General features: G+C 37.1%; 1 long non-coding RNA gene across 1 annotated transcript; it reads right to left on the reverse strand.

Moving 5' to 3' along the window:
- Positions 1–5,389: 5,389 nt before the first annotated feature.
- Positions 5,390–14,706, reverse strand: LOC125752665 (uncharacterized). The gene is made up of 4 exons (XR_007402721.1): positions 14,006–14,706; positions 13,684–13,867; positions 7,082–7,218; positions 5,390–5,617 (listed from the first exon to the last, which is right to left on the reverse strand). It is a non-coding gene; the product is annotated as an uncharacterized LOC125752665 (long non-coding RNA).
- Positions 14,707–19,488: the final 4,782 nt, after the last annotated feature.

Consider the following 19,488-nt stretch of genomic DNA (forward strand, 5'->3'; position numbering starts at 1 on the left):
CAGCCTAGAAAGCCTCAAGGGACACGATAGCTTCTCTTGGGAAAAATCAGGCTATGCTCTAAGTGTGAATGATGTCTAGAGAGACACTAAAGAATACTGGTGTTTGAAGTTGCAACCAAGCCTGCACTTGCACTCTGTAGACAACCCTCAGGATTATCTATCTTGTTGAATGTTGCCAACAGGTCATCTCACGAGAAATCACAAGTTGGAGTCATGGTACTGTTATTTTCAACTACTTCCTCACTTGCTGAAACACATGCAGGAACTTCACAAATAGAATTTCCTGAGGCTAAGCTGACAGGTGCACTGAAGGCAGCCGATGAGGTAAGAAAGACTGTGGGATCTGAATGACCCAGGTTTAAACTCAGTTACTGTCATTTCCTCGTCCACGTAGCAAAAGGCACCTAATTGCCCTGTGTCTCAATGCCTCACCTGGGGAAATAGGGTGTTTCTCACAAGACTGAAGATTAAATGTTATAATATAGAAAAATACCTAGTTGCATACCTACCTGGTATGCAATAAACACTGTTACACTATTTCCATCCACTAGAATTCTAAACTGTTTTTCATGTTCTGAAACACAGGATACTTGCATGAGGCCCCTAGAAACACTGTAATCTTAAAAAGTTCAAGAAAGCACATGCACACATATCCACAGACCTGTGCTACTAACATAGCCTTGACATAACTTAATGGGGAAAGAATAATCAGTTTGGGTCTAATCGTGTTAAGATTCTCCTTTCTGGCTATCGTCTTCCTCTGCAAAGGGAGAGGGTGGGACCAAATGCTGAACCTGATCACATGTACACTTCTGTGATGTTCAGATCCTGATTCCTTTACGAGAATGTTTGTATAGAGCTCACAGGTCTCAATTATCCATTCTCCGTATCGGTGTATTTGAAGTGCTACAGCGTACAAGATACAGTTACGGTTGGCTTGGGAGTGCTGTGTTGCACTTTTACATACAAATATGAGATCTTAGAAACGCCATTTCAACAAAATGATGAGGTCCCACTCCCAGACTTGTCCTCCTGCCTTCTGCTGAAAGTTGTCCCTGGCTTCCTACCCCATGTGGAACAGCTAAATCACACCTATTTCTTCCTCATGACTAGTGTGAGAGAATGGAACTCTTCCCCCATTCTCTCTTTCTCTCTCACTCTCTTGCTCTCATTTCTCAGTGGGTTTCCTCATCACTATGTTCCTCATTTGGGGAGGGTAATGAAGTACTTGGGTTTAAACACATCCTGCTGATGTGTAAACTGCATGTGGGAATGAAATCCAGAGTTGCTAAACAATATTAACAATTAGCTTATTCTGTTTAATTGTATAAGTGTGAACTGTGAAAGATAACTGAAAGTTGATCAAGTTCTTTTCCAGAGTATGATTGCTTCGACTTCTTGTGGCTGATTTCCTACACAGAACTGAAGTGGTGTCTCTGTTCTCCTGAGACTGTGTGCTTCCCCCTCCTTTTTATACCATGCTGCAAGCTATTATTATAAGAACAGTAATGAATGAAATAAATCCTCTTACTGTAGGCAGATAATCTCTACTCCATGAGATAATTGTCAGATCTCGTGGGAATTTGTTTTTAAACTCACTTCATTATGATGGCTCTCTTCTCTGAGGATGCTTCATCACGTCTAATAGAATGTAATCACAAACCATGGTGGGATGTGGAGTAGTTGTTGAAAATCCATCTCCTAAGAAAAGGAATAGGAAAAGTTAATTATATCTAATGGTTCCTGATCTCCCAAGAGATTATTTCTTCCCACCTGACAGAAGACAGTAGTTTGAGAAGCCAGGAAATCTGATAAGTAGTCTAACTATTTTGGAAAAGGTGAGTGGTCCACTTGTAGTATATGTCAAGACTACTATCTAAGTGAGAAGCACTTGGAATTGCAGATTCCTTAAAGAAAAACTGACAAGCAGAACAGGGTCAAAGCTAATACCGTGAAAGTACAAGCAGAAGAAAACCTTCTGAATCTCAAATCATATAACAGTCTGCAAACAGTAGATTTTTCATTTAGTTATAGCAACTATCCTGAACATTTTGCATACTGGCAAATATAACAGATAATGAATTATCGATCCAAAAGAACTTCAGGATATGCAGAGCTTAAGTAAGTTGTCTGTTTTCCACTGCAAGGTACACTGATGTAGTAGGAGGAGGGGGGCAATCTATTGATCCACTCCCCAAATCCTTCTGACCCATGCTGATAAAAGAAAAGAAAAAAGGTGAACACGTGCTAAGCCTGATTTATATCTAATAAATAATTCTGCAGAGATAGGAGTACTTGGACCTCCTAAAATCTGTTGTCGTTGTCATGATACTCTACCTTGTGACCCATTTTGTGACTTTTACCAGCACCACATGTGAAAAATAGTAGCTGAATTGTTCACCTAGAAGCAGACACTTACCATGTGGTTCTAAATGAAGCACAGTGGATTTATTCTTGCTGATAAAAGACAGGAGTACCAATAATCTTTCCTAAGATATTTTCCTTTACCCTCATTTCTGAAATGGAGGGAACTGGGGCCAGGTAGTAGGGAAGATTCTTATTTCTGAGAAACAGTGGACTACTTTCCCTCCTTCCCAACCAATCTTAAAATTTGAGGTTGGATCCTATGGGAATGGACCAAAATAAGTATGGAGAAGAGTATTTCAGTGACCTGGGAAAGACAAGTTTATTATCCCTGTAACAAAGGGTTCATTTAAACATATTTCCTCACTTAACAGAAAGCCATTGTGCACCTACTATGTGCCAGTGACTAAAATTGTGGAATCAAATGATGAATTGGACATGATTTGATTACTCAGTAGAAATAAATAAGCAAATCACATCAACATCAACATAGAATCTACAAGGAACATAAGCCATGATGCTAAGAGATAATTCAGGAGGATCTAAATTATCAAGGAAGTTTCCTTAAGATCTGAGTAGGCATTAACTTGATAAATGGGAACAACATATCTTACCTTATACATCCAGGTGGAAGGTAGGGAGGCTTGATCTGCATGACTCACTGAAGGAACTCAAAGCAGTTGGATCTGCCTGTAGCCGAAGTTACAAATGTCGTATCAGAGATGATGTTTAGAGGAACAGTGGGCTAAGTAAGGATTTTGTTGTTTATCAAGAAAGCCCTGGGAAGTCATTGAAGGGCTTGATGACATATGTGATTTGAATATGTACCGCACAGCCTCTGCCAGCTGTGTGGAAGGTACATTTGGGGGAACCAAGACCAGAGCTGGAGAACATTTCAGAAAACAGAATCAAGGCAAGAAATGATCAGACCCTGAGTAATAAGCATTGCCCTTAACTGAATATGTGTCATAAGCCAGTAGTAGGCTAAGTATTTTATAAACATCTCATGTACTCTTCAAACCTATAGAGTAGGTAGTAAGTACCCATTTTAAAGACAAAGGACCGAGATTCAGAGAATTTAGATACCTTGGTTGAGATTCCATAGCTAATGGATAAGCCAGAATTTGGATCCAGGACTGTTTGACTTCAGAATACATGCACTAGGGTGCATCAGGCAATACTTCCAAGGTCAATGGTATAGGAATCACTTAATAGGCAATTCTATCATTCATCAAAAAGAATTCAGATGTAGACACAGAGGTTTTCTTGTTTTTATTTTTGTTTTCGTTTTTGTTTTTGGTGGGGGAAACATAACAAGCTATATTGTGGATATTTGAACTGCCAATTGGACATCTAAGGAGAGCTTCCACTGAGTAATTATATACTTAGCTAGAGTTTAAAAGATACTTGGCTGGAGACTCATCCATGGTGCAGTCACAGAAAGCCACATAAATTGCTATTCACCCAGAGAGAAGTCGAAGGTAAAAAGAATAGTGGGGTCAAGGCAAAACACAGGGAAAATACAAAGAAGAGCAGAAGTCCCTGAGTGGAGTTACAAGAGTATCCAGGATGAGTCCAGGGTGAAGTCAATCCATCAGTATGAATTATGCATTTCATGTACACAAGGTAATGTGTTGGGCCCCAGAGCTATTGCAAGAAAGTAGCAAAACATCAGAATTTCCCCCCTAGGAACATTGGGAAGAAAACTGCATGCATACACATAGACAAAAGGTTAGAATTAATACAAATATTTACAAAACCACTAAGCAAAGTAAGAAATGTCACCAAGAAGAGTACCGGAAATCTCTTACAAGTGGTTTACAGGAGTAAGACCTCTAAGTTAGGAGGATGAAGAAATTGCTTAGTGAACAGGGTTAAGAAGAAGAGCTTTATGGAAATCATGAAACAACTGATTTCAAATGGAACTGCTTCAACAAGCCATCTTGTTTAAAATTCAGATTTATGTGCCCTGCCCTCAGTTGATCTGATTGAATAGGTTGGATTTGACTCTGGCCTGTTAACAAGAACTCCGGGTGATTCTGAAGCAGATGACCTATCCATACCAGACTGGAAAAATATTTTAAAGAATATTACAATGTGGATAGAGGTGTTGAGTGGTGTGTGGTGTGTGTGCTCTGGGAAGGGCTGGGCATTTAAGGTAAGAAAACGCAAGAATAAAATTAAGTAGTCATGATAAATGAAAAACTGTCTTCACAGATGGACCAAGAGCATCCAGGTTAGGAAACAATGATATATAAATGAAAGACACAGGCCATATTAGGAGAATCCTGAATATCTGTGTAAGGATTTCTTCTCAACTGAAGAGATTTAGTCATACTTTATAATTCAGGCTCAGTCAGTGGAGTTTTGTTTTCTCCAATAAAGAACATATATCACGTTGCTCCTGTAGCTGGAAAGTCTAAAGGTTCTTCTCTAAATATGCTGACTTTGTGCTCTCTGGGAAGGGTGAAGGGGTGGGGGAAATAATAAGACATGAGAGAGAAGAAGGTTGGAGTGGTTGGTCAAAATCATAAAATGCTCCACAGCAAGTAAGGTACAGAGATTTGATCAAGTTGCCCTGTAACTATCTGCCAACTAGGCAATCACAACATTGTACATTGCTTAGGCTCTTGCTCTTTTGAGAATTATGACATTGTCAGAAAACCTTTTTTTTTTTTTTGTCCCTACAAAGTGGCACTTAACAACCCATGAAGTTACTCCTCCAAACTGCAGATGTGTGAAACTAGAGGCAAAAAGTGGGAATTTAATCCAAGACTCTGACAATGAATTATTTCATGAACAATGAAGGATCAGCTGCTGGATCTTAGATGTATTAAATCTTTAAATGTATTTTTAAATGTATTTTTAAATTTAGTTTGTGAGATTTTTAAGTCGTTTGACTTATTTTTAAATTTAATTTGTGAGATTTTAAGTCATTTGACTTTTATTTGTTTCAAAAAAGAACTTTATTTTGAATCACAGGGAAAAAAAGGAAAGGGAAGTAACAAGATTTGTGATTGACTATTGTGATTTTGTTTTAACTGTCCCAGCGGAGCCACAGCTCCTGTAAAGCTTCATTCTGCTGGGCTATCCAGTGAAGTGGCACACACACTGCAAATCCCAGGACACACTGGACTCATCCACCTTCACTTTCATCTGAGAGCCATCACTGAGTGTTGAGGAAGTCCCACTCCCACTTGTACTGCTGGGGCCAGTGGTGCTGTCACGCAAGGCTATCATGAGAGAGGGATACCTAATATGGAAACAAATGAACACATACTTCATCAGATGGGCAGAGTATTATAGAGAAAAAAATGATCTGGGGTGAGAAATAGAAAAAGCCCTTCTGTGAGGGCAGGAGTGGATATTTTATACAGGGCTTACACAGAAGACCTCACCAATGTGGTGACTTCGGAGTAGGGTCTGAATAAAAGATAAGAAAGCACCATTCACACATCTGCAAGGAATGAGTTTGAGGTGGTGGCTTTACTAGAACTTTCGATTACAGCGTTTTGTTTGGAGGAGTAACTTCATGGGTTGTTACAAACAGTAATTAATGTCTGTTAGGACTCTTAAATCCATCACGATTCATTCTCTTTCAAATGTATATTCTTCAATTGCCTGGAATATTTGCCATCTCTTTTACATCGAGGTGAGATCTTTAGCAAAATTCCCTCATCTCCTAAGACAGCATTCTTTTTGGAAGTACATCTTCTCTTAAAACAAAAGCCTTCATTTTTTTTTTTTTAATCTCTTACCTCCTACTCGATTTCAAGTTTCTTCTCAAACTCTCCAATACATTTTAGCTTATCCTCTGTTAAATTGGAAAATGACTATCTCATAAAATTTTATGCATCAAGCGTAGATAATGAATGTAGGCAATTAACAAAGAAGCTATCTTTTTGTAGACTCGATGCTGAGATAATCTCTAGTGCTGATAAACATATATACATGGGCATTTCAACACTTTGATTTCAAATATCTTATTAGTACACAAGATAGATTTATATCAGATGGGTCAGTCCTCTAAAGGCCAAACAAAGAAATAATTATAATTCCAGAGCAGTAGCAGTAAACATTTCCTTGTGGCCTTATTCCAATGTCAGCGCTTCATTTTAATGGTAACTGGATATCTGCTGTTCATTGCGAAATCCTTGAGTATACTTAACAATCTGCTAGAGTATATTGAGTGTATGGGGATGACCAAATGAAGCCTGAAAATTTACTGTAAGGAAATTATGCAGTTTATTTGAGAGATATTCATTCTCGTTTAGGGCTGAGCAGGAGCATGCAAAATGTAAAGATTGGAATAGGTTTAGTGTTTAGACAAATATAGTTATGCCTGTTATCACTCTTCCTCATTGTCCTATTTTGTACAATTCTCTTAATTCTTGATTAGCAGCCTCCAGACCTGTCCCTAAAGTGTGACAACACTAATGTGATAATTCAGATAGCACTTTGCAATTTGCAGAACATTTTTTTTTACTTTTTTTACATCTATTGTCTTTTTAATGTTCTCAATAATCCCAAGAAGCAGGCATTATTATGATTATGTCATGTATGAGGAAAAGGGCCTTGATTCAATTGACCCAAGATAGTTAAGTAAGAACAAGTTTCTTCTTCCTCAAAAATGCATGTATATTTGTGTTTGGTATTGTTTGGAAGTCTAGCATGTACTTCCCTTCCCTAATCAGTGGAGGGAGAAGTAAGCTATCACCTTGTATGGTCCTGTGGGTCAACAGGGTTCTGCTTCCCACTATAGAAACTGTCAAGGGCCAGATCCTCTTCTCAATGCCTGGCAGCAAGAGTTGGCTTGCTAGCTGGGCTCGGTTAATTTAATTTCCAAGATGGAATCTTGAGGGGGAAAAACAAAAGGAAAGATAAAGGAATGATAAGAATATATTTTTGATAGATGTGTCTGACAATGGTAATATTTGCAAGGCCCAACAATACTCATGAAGTCCCACATGCCATAAAACTAAATATTTAAAAGTTATAAATCAATCGAATGAATTGTTGAATAATATGCATGATACTTTTATTCTTATACCTTGACAAATGTTATTTTCATAAAAACAGGGTAACCAGGTTTGAATTTAGAATTCTCAGATCCCTTGGAGCGGCATGCTGTATCCTGGAAGCTTGGGGAAAGTGGACCTCTGGGGCTTGCTTGGCCTTAGTCTGCTGACCCTCACTCTTTCTCTTTGTATTGCTGGCTGTGTCCTATTCTGTTAGGGATTTTGTACCTATGCATGTGCACACCCTGGAGTGCAGATCCAAGTTCCATTTATATCCCTCAACAGAAAGTCGTACCTTGGCCACCCCCATATATGGTCCTTTCTTGAGTGGATAGAGCTGGTGAAGAGGCCTGAATAGTTCTGGAGGTGGGTTCAGAATGATTTATGCAAGGAATTCTGGGGTCTTATGTATCCAGAGCATGGTCAAGAAGGCAGAACTTGGTGTTTCTTCTGTTTCATAGACTTTTGCTTCTTAGAGAAGGTCATATTCAGAAGAGGGCCACGGTGTGTCTTTTAAAACGAGAGCTAGGACAAGGTCTCTTCTTGCCTGGACATAGAGAGGTGCTGGGTGGTGATATCCCATCCAGGAATTTGTTACTTCTTGACTTCTAGATCCCCTTTGGTTCTTGCTGGTTTTCTAAGCAGGTCCTCTAACCACATATTCATTCTCTGAGCAGTCTACATACTTCCAGTCCATTCCTTTGACTTAGAATAGCCAAACTCATTTCTTGTTGTTGTTGTTGTTTACAACTAGGAACCATGTTTGAAACACAGTCTGTCATTTATTCCACAGGATGAGAATAGTAGGGAGTTTTTAGTGATTACACAAGTGATAGGTGAAAACAGCCTGAATAATGTTAAGTACCATCTACTATCCTCATGGAAAAACAGGTAGAAAGGACAGCTCCTCTGCCTTTTTTATATATTCTCTCAGGTTCACCATTTTTTATTGTCTCTTTTTCAGGGTAATGTGAGCTAACCCCTCAGGTGAAATATTGGGGGAGTGATACAGTGCTTTTGCTGTAAACACTAAAATGCTATTTTTTTTACTTAAAAAACAATTAAAAATATCATCCAGATTACCAAGCCAGTAGATATCCATTTGCAAAAGACTTGTAAATATAGACAAATGAAAGTGAAGGCACACATCCATAATCATCCTACTCTTCAGAGATAATCACTGCTATTAACAGATCACTGTTTTGGGTATATCTTTAATGAAAAAGGATCATACTACACATGCTTATTTAAAACCTGTTTTATTCACTATATCCTGTATTGCAAACATCTCCATTTCAATCATTATCTCCATAACTTTTTAAAAATGGGTGATTATTGTGTCATTGAACATTGTGATATTGTCTTACCTAATACTTATTGTTGGACATTTTGGTTGTCTTAAATTTTTACTATTAGAAATGATGTTAGTGAACAAACTTGAAATAATTATACATATGCTTAATTATTTTAAAGGATATACTTCTATAACTGTAATATTCATTTCAGAGGCTTTACATAACTATAGTATTTGAATACTATTTAAAAACCCATGCAAGGAATAATTATATACTAAACAGCATATATCTAGCACATATTGTGATTAAGAATTAGTAAAATATAATTATAACCCAGTATTGTTTAGGTCCTTTATATTAATTCAATGTGTTACATGCAATAGACTTTGGAAAGATCTTCATAAAAATCCAGAGGGAAAAGAAGAGTTTTTTCAATTTAATAGGGATTTACTTTGCTGTTTCTTAAAAGAGAGAGAGAGAGAGAGAGAGAGAAGGAAAAACAAAACCAGCTTAGTTGTGGTATAATTCACATACCATACAATTTACCAATTTAACAAGTACAATTTATTTATTTATTTATTTACTTATTTATATTTAAGATATTATTGATTTATTTGAGACCGAGAGAGAAGGAGAGAGAGAGAGCGAGCACAAGCAAGAGGGAGGGTCAGAGGGAGAAGCAGACTCCCCACTGAGCACGGAGCCTGACTCCCCACTGAGCACGGAGCTCAATTCCAGGACCCTGAGATCATGACCTGAGCCAAAGGCAGATGCCTGAGCTACCTAGTCACCCCTTAAAGAGTATAATTTATTTTTATTTATTTTTTAAAAAAGATTTTATTTATTTATTCATGAGAGACACAGGGTGAGGGAGCAAGAGAGAGAAAGAGAGAGAGAGAGAGAAAGAGAGGAGGCGGAGGGAGAAGCAGGCTCCATGCAGGGAGCCTGATGTGGGACTCAATTCCGGGACCCCAGGACCACACCCTGGGAGGAAGGCAGGCTCTAAACCACTGAGCCACCAGGGATCCCCAAGGAGTGCAATTTAATTTCTTTTAGTATATTCAGAGTACAACCATCACCAGGATCAATTTTAGAAAATTTTCATTATCCCAAAAGCAAGCACTGTATTCCTTTCCTTAGCCTCCACCCCAAACCCTCTCTTCCCCAATCCTAGACTACCACTTATATACTTTCTGACTATATATTTGCTTATTCTCAACATGATACAAATGAAATCACATATCTGGTCCTTTGTGATTGATTTCTTTCACTTAGCATGATGTTTTTAAGGTTCATTTATAATGTAACAGTAATTATTAGTTCCTTTTTATTGCTGAGTAATATATCACTATATGGATATGTCTCATTGATTTGTCCATTAATCAGATGGGCATTAGGGTTGTTCCCACTTTGGGCTATTATGAATAATGTTTCTGTGAACATTTGTGTACAAATGTTTGTGTAGACATGTTTTCATTACTCTTGGGTATACATGTAGGAGTGAAATTGCTTGACCATATGGTAACTTTATGTTTAAACATGTGAGGAACTGCCAGATTCTGTTTTTCAAATCAGTTGTACCATTTTACATTTCCACCAGCAGTATATTTTTCTACATCCTTGTCAATACATGATACATGATACATGATATCTGTCTTTTGTATTATAACCATCCTAGTAGCATCTTACAGTGGTTTTTATTTGAATATCCTGGTGGCTACTGCAGTTTCTCTATTTTTAAAAAAATATTAGCCCTTAAAAATCCAGACACATTAAAAATGATATTAACTCCATTTCACAATATTTTGTTGATAATTAAATTGATTTTCCTTTTAAATTTGTTTTTAAAATAAAATAATCCATGAATCTATAGTTGTGACTTTAAAAGATGTCACATATTTTTAATAGATTATTATATAGCTAAGAATTATTCTCCTTTCTTATAAGTGCTGACATTCATCATTATCTGTCTGTGGTTTCTAAGAATTTATCATTTATAGTTTTATCAAGCATTATGACTAAGTTTAGTAATTTTCTGTTAATGAAGAGGAACTAGATATTCCTCAGTTCAGAATGCTATATTCTCTGATTGGAAACTTGATGAAATACTCCTTTGAAAAACAGATTTTCGCAAATCAGAGGTTATATTTAATAGATTTTTAATTTTGGGGCAGCCCGGGTGGCTCAGTGGTTTAGTGCCGCCTTCAGCCCAGGGCCTGATCCTGAAGACCCAGGATCAAGTCTCATGTCAGTCTCCCTGCATGGAGCCTGCTTCTCCCTCTGCCTGTGTCTCTGCCTCTCTCTCTCTCTCTCTCTCTCTCTTTCTGTGTCTCTCATGAATAAATAAATAAAATATTTTAAAACATAAAAAAATAGATTTTTAACTTTGTGTGTTTTAAAATTTTTTATTAAAAGATGGATTTTTACTGTAATTGACTCAGCTCAAAGGAGGATGTCTGATTCTGACACAAAGTAATACCAGTGCAATGTTAAATACAATGGGATGAACCGTCTAATTGGATCTTAAAAGTCAAATCTTGCTCTGGAGGAAATGACTCTGTGATAATACCTTGAAACTATATATGTATAGATGTGCAGCTTTATTTTATAACACAGAAATGGAATTCAACCAGTGAGGTAACAAAGTTTGATATCCTTAGACTTTGAGGAAAGGCTGAAGGGCAAAGTGGTGAATTTGTTTTTAATACAAATCCACATGCATATATTGTAGTCTCAGATGGATTTGCAGAAAATCTTGTTCTCAAATGAATAAAAGTGTGCAAACTCGTTTGAATAAAAAAAAAATTCAGACAGCAGTATCTATGGTGTGAGCTAGAACAGGTATTTCATCAACAAATTCTGAGACAGCTCACGGGGCCTCTGAAAGAACCAAGCTTTATATTGATATATATTCTAAGAAAGGATTTCAGTTGCCTGTTGCATCAAAGACAAGATTGACTGAGATTCAGATCTAATCTCCTGACTTCTGGAAAATGGACCAAACAGATGACATGGCTAGATCGAAAGATTCATAATAAATCTGAGAGTAGAAAAAGGCTGTGAAGCAATACTAAAATAGCTGCCAGATTGTTCACTAGCTTTGAACTTGGCCACTTTAACCTGGCCCTGTGTAGCATTGTGACCTTGAACAAATTGCTCCATTTCTCTGGCCTTTGTTTTCCTCCTATGTAAGGAAGAGGCAGCTACATCTCAGGGTCATTTTGTGAATTACATGGGATAATGTTTAAGCAGTTATTCAAGTACAACTTTTCATTGTCCTACATATAATAGGCATTCAAAAACAATAATGGTTTGAGCACTTAACTCTGTGCCAAGCACTTAAAAAATTTTTTTTAAAGATTCATTAATTTATTTGAGAGATAGTATGTATGCAAACAAGTGGTGGGGTTGGGGTCAGAGGGAGAGGAAGAGACAGAAGCTCAAGCAGACTGTCTGCTAAGTGCAGAGCCTGATGTGGGGCTTGATCCCAGGGCCCTGATATCATGACCTGAGCTGAGATCAAGAGTCGGAATCTTAACCAACTGAGCCACCCTGGAGCCCCTGTGCCAAGCACTTTTTAAATGTCTTATATCTATTGATTCATATAATCTTCACATCAACCCTAAAAGGAAGGCATAGTATTTTTTTTTTAATTTCTACAAATATGAGATAGAAACTCAACACAGAAAGTTTCAGTGACTTGTCTAAGGTCACAGAGCTACTAAATTAGTGAGCCTAGGATATGAACCCAGGCAGCAGTTTGAAACATCATACAATTACTACCCAAATATGTTCAAACTAATATAACTTTAAAGTCATAACACAAACTGAGTATATTTTAATGTCTATTATTATTTTTATACCAAAAACTAAAATTACTTTCTTAAAAATTAGTTTGGAAAGAATAATAAATCCAGGACATATAAATTTAGAAAACAAGATCATTTCATGGCTTTTGTAGTCATCCTTAATAAGATGACTTCATGAAATGACATAATTCATTGTTTTAATAGAGTATTTGATATCTATTCCCATAGGTCACATAACATGATTATTGTAGTATTCGAGTGAAATGAATTATCTTCGACTTCACTCTCAGTGATTTCAGAGACAGGTAACTTCATGACTCTAACAAATACATCATCTAAAAGCCAGGAAGAGGTAACACACTACTGTGTTATAATTAAAGGTGTTTGTAATGACTCAATCACAAGGTCTTTAGCCACTGCTTAAGTGTATTAATCACCACAACACTGCAGGTCAAGCCCACACCCTAAAATGTAGGCCCCAAAGTGCACTCCAAATCAAATTCTAGACTCATGTTCAGAGGAAGTCTCCTGGTATAAGAAAGATTGGCATTTTAAAACAATACTCTGACTCTGAGCTAGGGCTCTAACTCTGTAATCATCCACATATGAATATTGAGTCCTTTCTTCCTCAGAGACAGGTGATTGATTCAGCAAAGGTCCTAAAAAATCCACTGTTTAAAAGAGAAGCCACTAACCATGTGTGTCAACTGAGCATTGAAAATATGGCTAGCTGGAAATAACATATGGTATAAGAATAAAATACACACCAGATACAGTAAACTTAGTACCCCCTCAAAAAAAAAAGAATGTGAAATATTTCATTAATATTTTTTTGTAATAAGTACATGTTAAAATGATGACATTTTGGATATATTTGGTTAAATAAACTATATTATTAAAATTAGTCTCACATGTTTAATTATGAATGTAGATACTAGAAAATTATAAATTATGCATGTGATTTGCCCTGGATTTCTATTGGTCAGTGCTGTTCTAAGAAAGCTGATAGAGAGATTTCTGATTTTTTATTTTTATTTTTTTGGAAGACAGAGAGCTGAAGTCTTCAAGTTAGTGGTCTAGAAAGTATACTCCCAGTTAGAGAAATAGAGTCAAAACTTAGGCTGAGAAGAAAGAGCCCTTTGGAGTAGGTGTGTGATTTCAGAAGAGCCTTTGACCCCATAAAAAAGGAAAGCTTACCATTTGTGTAGTCAGGGAATTTGAGTTAACTGGAGAGTGCTCCAAGATTATGATGTTCCATTACTCAACTGCATAGAAGTCTAATAGCCAAAACCACTGATGCATGTCAGTTGTTGGGAAATAGACTCTGAGGGAGAGATGAGCAGGCAGGAAGCTTATTGGTGAATACTCTTAAAATTAACACCTGTGGGATAAGGAAAGAAAAATATTAGGAAGAGTGAAAAACTCAGCTTCTTCAGCTAACCCCATGAGGACCTCTGAAGTTGGGATGGACCTTTACAGTTCAAGTTCAAGCAAAGGCAGTGTAAATATACACACTTACATCGGTCAGTGATTTGATACAGGTTGTCCCTGAGGCAGTGTGATCTTGAGTGAGAGGCTCTCTTCAGTCAAGGGCAATCTTGGTGAGGCACAAGTGCAGTCAGTGGGAAGGGAAAACATAGGTCCTTCTGTCTGAAATAGAGTCTAGGAATCACAACAGCATCAAGTATGGTCCCTTCATATTCTACTTCTTTATATAAGTTTGGAGTAGGAACTTCAAGGATTCCAGTAGTCATCCTGGGGGAAAATTATAGGCCTTATCACTGTAGCTGGTCTCAAGGTCACACCTGATACCCAGTTTTTATCTTCTGCTATCCATCCCAGATTCCCCTAACCCTTAAATATAACTTCTACTCTTCTAGATGGATCATCTGATGATATAAACTCTGGACACTATACTTTCCTCAGGCTGTGGCTGTCAAACATGTTCATTTACTAACACAAATTGTTAAAGGTATTCTAAAAGTGGATTAACTGAGTGCCCAACGTATGCCTCTTAGTCTGTTCAGAGTGCTACAGCAAAAGTACTGTGGTCTGGTATTGTGCCTTAAACAAGAAACATATTTCTTAGTTCTGGAGACTGGGAAATCCCAGATCAAGGTGGCGACAGATTTCGTTTCTGGTGAGGCTCTGCCTCCTAGTTCATCCATGGACACTGTCTTCCCCAAGTCCCCATTATGGTGGAAGGGATGAGGGATCTCTCTAAGGTCTTCTTTGTAAGGACACTAATCCCATTTATGAGGGCCCCACCCTCATGATCTAGTTACCTTTTAAAGGCCCTATGTCCAAATACTATCACATTGGGGGTTAGGATTTCAACACGTGAATTTGGGGTGTACACGGACATCCAGTCCATTGCACCCTCCCTGTAATGGAAGCTCTACCTCCTGTCATGGAGGATCCTGGACAATCAGGGTTAATTATGTCTATCAGAAGGGTGACTTCTTTTATTATCTGCTGGTCCCTTGCCATAAGGAATTCAAAGTGCCCAGGCAGCTACCATATGTTAAATTTCAATGGGATGATGACATGCTTATGATAGAAACATTATCCCTTTGGGAACCAAGATCTTTAAAACCACAGACCCTAGAGTTTTAGGAAAAAGAAGAACACATTTCTCAAAGAAGTATTTAGAAATGTTGATAAACACAGCACTTCTACTCTTGCTTCTGGGTTCTCACCTGTGTATTCTACTTATTAAGGACCTGTAGCCATATAATGCTCATTGATTTAGGGTATATGCTGTGTCCTGGAAGACATTATTATACCTCACAGGGAAACATACCTGAGTTTGTCCTCCATTGTGTTTAAACAGGCTGTTTTGTTACAACAAAAACTGGCATCTTTGGAGTGATGTGGAATGTGATAGGACCAGTAGATCCTATCATCATGTACCCCACCAATGGTCCTAATTTGCTTTAAAGTGGGTCCCTTGGACTGACATAATAAATGAAATGACTATCTTTGAATCTAATTCTGTAAGCTCTCGGAAAGTGATGTTAGCAGAGATCCTGTGGGTAGGAAAGCAAATCCATATTCAGAATATATGTCAATTGCTGTCAAGATAAATCACTGTCTCTTCCAGGAAGAAAGGAATACACTTGCTGTTAATTCCATGTATAGTCTACATCCTTACACCAAAGACTCCCTTTATGTATCCTTTATACTATACTCACATTGCCAATGACAGAAGCTGGCTGAGACATTTGGTTTTGTTGTCTCTTTCAGGATAGATGCTTTCAGGTGGATGTTAAAATGCAGTTCAAAGATTTTCATTTATTGTATACACTCCTGTAGTTCCATCTACATGTTACTACTTTAGGTATCCCTGTCTGCGATCTAATCTCTCTCTCTCTCTCTCTCTCTCTCTCCCTCTAACTATTTCTCCAGGTTATTTACCACCACCCACAAATCTGTATATTTTCTAACCTGAAGCTACATCTTCTGTACAAACTAGATAGCCAGGAACTCTGGCTGAAGCTCTGCCCATTGAGACAATTTCCCCTAATAGTTGTTTCTGAAAGCCACACCTGAGTGGGAGAAGAAGCCAAGCTCCATCAACCAATAATTGCAGAAAAACTGTCCTTAAGAGGGATTGTGGCACTGGTGGGTGTTGATTGCCTCACCAAAAGCCAATTCCAAGACAGCTGATAATTGAGGGCTGTCCTCAGCAGTACTGTAAGTGGCTGAGGGATTATCCCTCAGTGCTGGGAAGGGACCTGGGCCGAGTATAGCATCCACTATAAGTTATTTTTATCTTTGAATAATGTAAGCTATGAATCAGCATTGAATTATTATCTTAAAAGTTCAAGTTGAAGATGAACATGGAAATCAACTGTAGTGGAAAATTGGGAAATGAAAGAATATTTAGTATCCTGTAAGCTATTTGCAACCCTACTCATTTCCCCATCATTTTTCTTTCATTGCATTTGAATATATTTTTGACTTTCTGGATATGCCAGATATGGGTGGCTACCTAACTCTGAATTGTTGAAAGAAGCATACAGAGTTATGGCTAAAAGCAGGTGGAAGATAAAGTGGGCTGGTCTAGCACATAAGTGGCAGAAAGGACATCTGTGGCATGTTTGGGGGCTACAGACTAGATGGATCATCATGACTGAGTCATTACATTCAGATGGACATCATCACATGTCTTTGGATCATCTGTGTACAGACTCCAGGACAATGCACAGACTACATGTAGATCCATGAAGTCTCTCAGGTTCCTGCATTACCAGCTAGTAAGATCTGCATACAGTGTGATATTTAGTCCGGATGAGTTCTTGCAGCTGCCGAAATACTTCTATCAACTCCCTGAGAGGAGCTCATGCAGTGAATGAATCCGGCTGGATTTGATCAGAATCTCAATCAAAATAGAAATCATAACTATTGTTTAACAAATCAAGCACTCTGGAGTTTGAGAAACTGACATTATTTTACATGCATTTATATTAATTTCATTTGCTGCTCATTTTAAAGAAGAGTATTATTATTACAACGTCTTTTAGCAAAATAGCTTGGCAGACAAATTTACTGAAGCTGAATATTATTTTAGTAGAGCCATTAAATTTCTTTTGCTACCACAATGAGCTCAAATGGTACCACTGTCCTTTCAGGAATCCTTAATTCAGTAAGTTCTTTGAATGAATCACACTAATGATTCCTTAGAATTCCTTTAGTTTAAACTATTCAATATCTATATTACCCTAAAGCAAAAGTTTGGGTAAGGTATGTAACACTTACTAGTGTATTTTTATTTTTTTGAAAGATTTTATTTATTTCTTTGAGATAGAGTGAGAGATCATGAGCAAGGGGAAAGGTAGAGGGAGAAGCAGACTCCCCACTGAGCAGGGAGCTGGATGCAGAACTCAATGGGGACTCAATCCCAGAACCCTGAGATCATGACCTGAGCCCAAGGCAGACACTTACCCAACTGGGCCACCCAGGTGCCCCTTACTGGTGTATTTGCAATAGAAGTCTCAGATGGGATTTAATTAAAGTTTAAAGGCAATGGGTCAAACAACACAATTAAAATTAAGGATTTTTCTATAAGAATTCTTATGATGATCACTTAAATTTTAGTAACACTGATGGTAACATTCATAAAAAATAAGACAAGTATTTAAAAAGTGGTAAAAAGTACAATTTTTTGATATATTACTAAAAAACCCTGTCATGCAAATTCTGCTTACAAAAATGATTCAAGCTTTAAGTATTTCCTATGGTAGCAGCACAGCCACAGATTGTGTTTTTAATCTCATTGACACCATACCCTTGGTTATCACCTGATCAAACAAGAATGGACTTCCGTTAACAAGACACTATCCTCTAGGAAAAATCCACAGCTTACATCAAACTACAGAAAGTCTGAAACTGCTGCAACACAGCATATAACTGTTCCCTTCAGTTTTCTTAGAAGGACCTTCTGCTGATAAGAGGCAATTGGCTGGTCCTCTTGGGAAAAGTCTGAGTTAATAGAAAAGTGATGAATGAAGATCTCAGTAAACATTTGTGCTAGACTTCTCTGTGGCTCCCACATTCCTTAATATTTTGGAACATTTTATGATACTTGAAATACACTCTCAGAGTAAAAAAGAAAATAACCAAAGACAAAAACCATGAAGAGAATATTTTAAAAATTATTTTTCCCAGGGCAATGAAACCTGTGAATCAGATTGAATGTTAGTGAATACTCTTTTTTTTAATAATGATATAGGAAATACATAAGTATAATTTAACATATGAAATCATATGCATACTATTTGCAATATTTTTTGGCTGTTATATATACATCATTAAAATTTCATATTATTTCATACCAATTATTTCATAGTGTTTCATACCAATAAATCCATTTCTAAAATGTTTTTATTGTTTAGTTTAGTTTATTATATGAATGTAGCATACATTAATAAATCCTGTATTATTGATCACTTAAACTGTTCACAATTTTCACCATTATAAAAATCCTGTGTAATTAAATTTTGATGTTAGTTCTTAATTATTACACCAGCATCAATTCCCAGAATTAGAATTACAGTATGCATATTTGAAGGCTTTGTGATAGTTTTTAAGGTCTTACTGTTCTTAAGCACAGTTCTACTAAATTTGGGTCACATTCCTGGAATAAGAGCAGAAATTATGTGGACACACACCTGACATCTTTGGGGTTGTTTTGCTTCCCTTAGAGTGCACCTGAAATTTCATTTACTGACAAGAAACAATCTGATTTAAAAAATGGACAGAGGACCTAAATAGACATTTTTCCAAAGAAGACATCCAGATGGCCAACAGACGTGAAAATATGTTCAACAATACTAATTGTCAGGGAAATGAAAATTGAAATCACAATGAGACATCATCCTATAGGAGTTAGAATGGCTAGTATCAAAATGACAAGAAATAATAAGTGTCGGTGAGGATGTGGAGAAAAAGGAAACCTAGGGCCCTACTGGTGGGAATGCAAAATGGTACAACCACTGTAGAAAACACTGGCAGTCCCTCAAAAAATTAAAAATAGATATACCATATGACCCATAATTTCACTGTTGGATATTTACCCAAAGAAAATAAAAACCTTAATTTGAAAAGATATTTGCTCTTCTATGTTTATTGCAACATTATTCATAATGGCCAAGATATGGAAGCAACCTACTTGTGTCCATCAATAGAGAGTTGGATAAGGAAAATGTGGGGTGTTTGTGTGAGCATATACATACATACACACACATATATATAAAATATATATATAATGAAATACCACACAGCTATAAAAAGGATGAGATTGTACCACTTGAGACAACATGGATGGATCTAAAGAGTATAATGCTGAGTGTGGTATGTCAGACTGACAAAGAAATACCATATGATTCTACTCATAAGGGGAGTCTAAAAAAATAAACAAAAGGCAGAATCATACCTATAATTATAGAGAATAAACTGATGGTTGCCTGAAGGAAGGGGGGTTGGAAGTTGGGGAAAATG

Source organism: Canis lupus, chromosome 16 (genome assembly GCF_003254725.2).
Source record: "Canis lupus dingo isolate Sandy chromosome 16, ASM325472v2, whole genome shotgun sequence".
Classification (NCBI taxonomy): domain Eukaryota; kingdom Metazoa; phylum Chordata; class Mammalia; order Carnivora; family Canidae; genus Canis; species Canis lupus.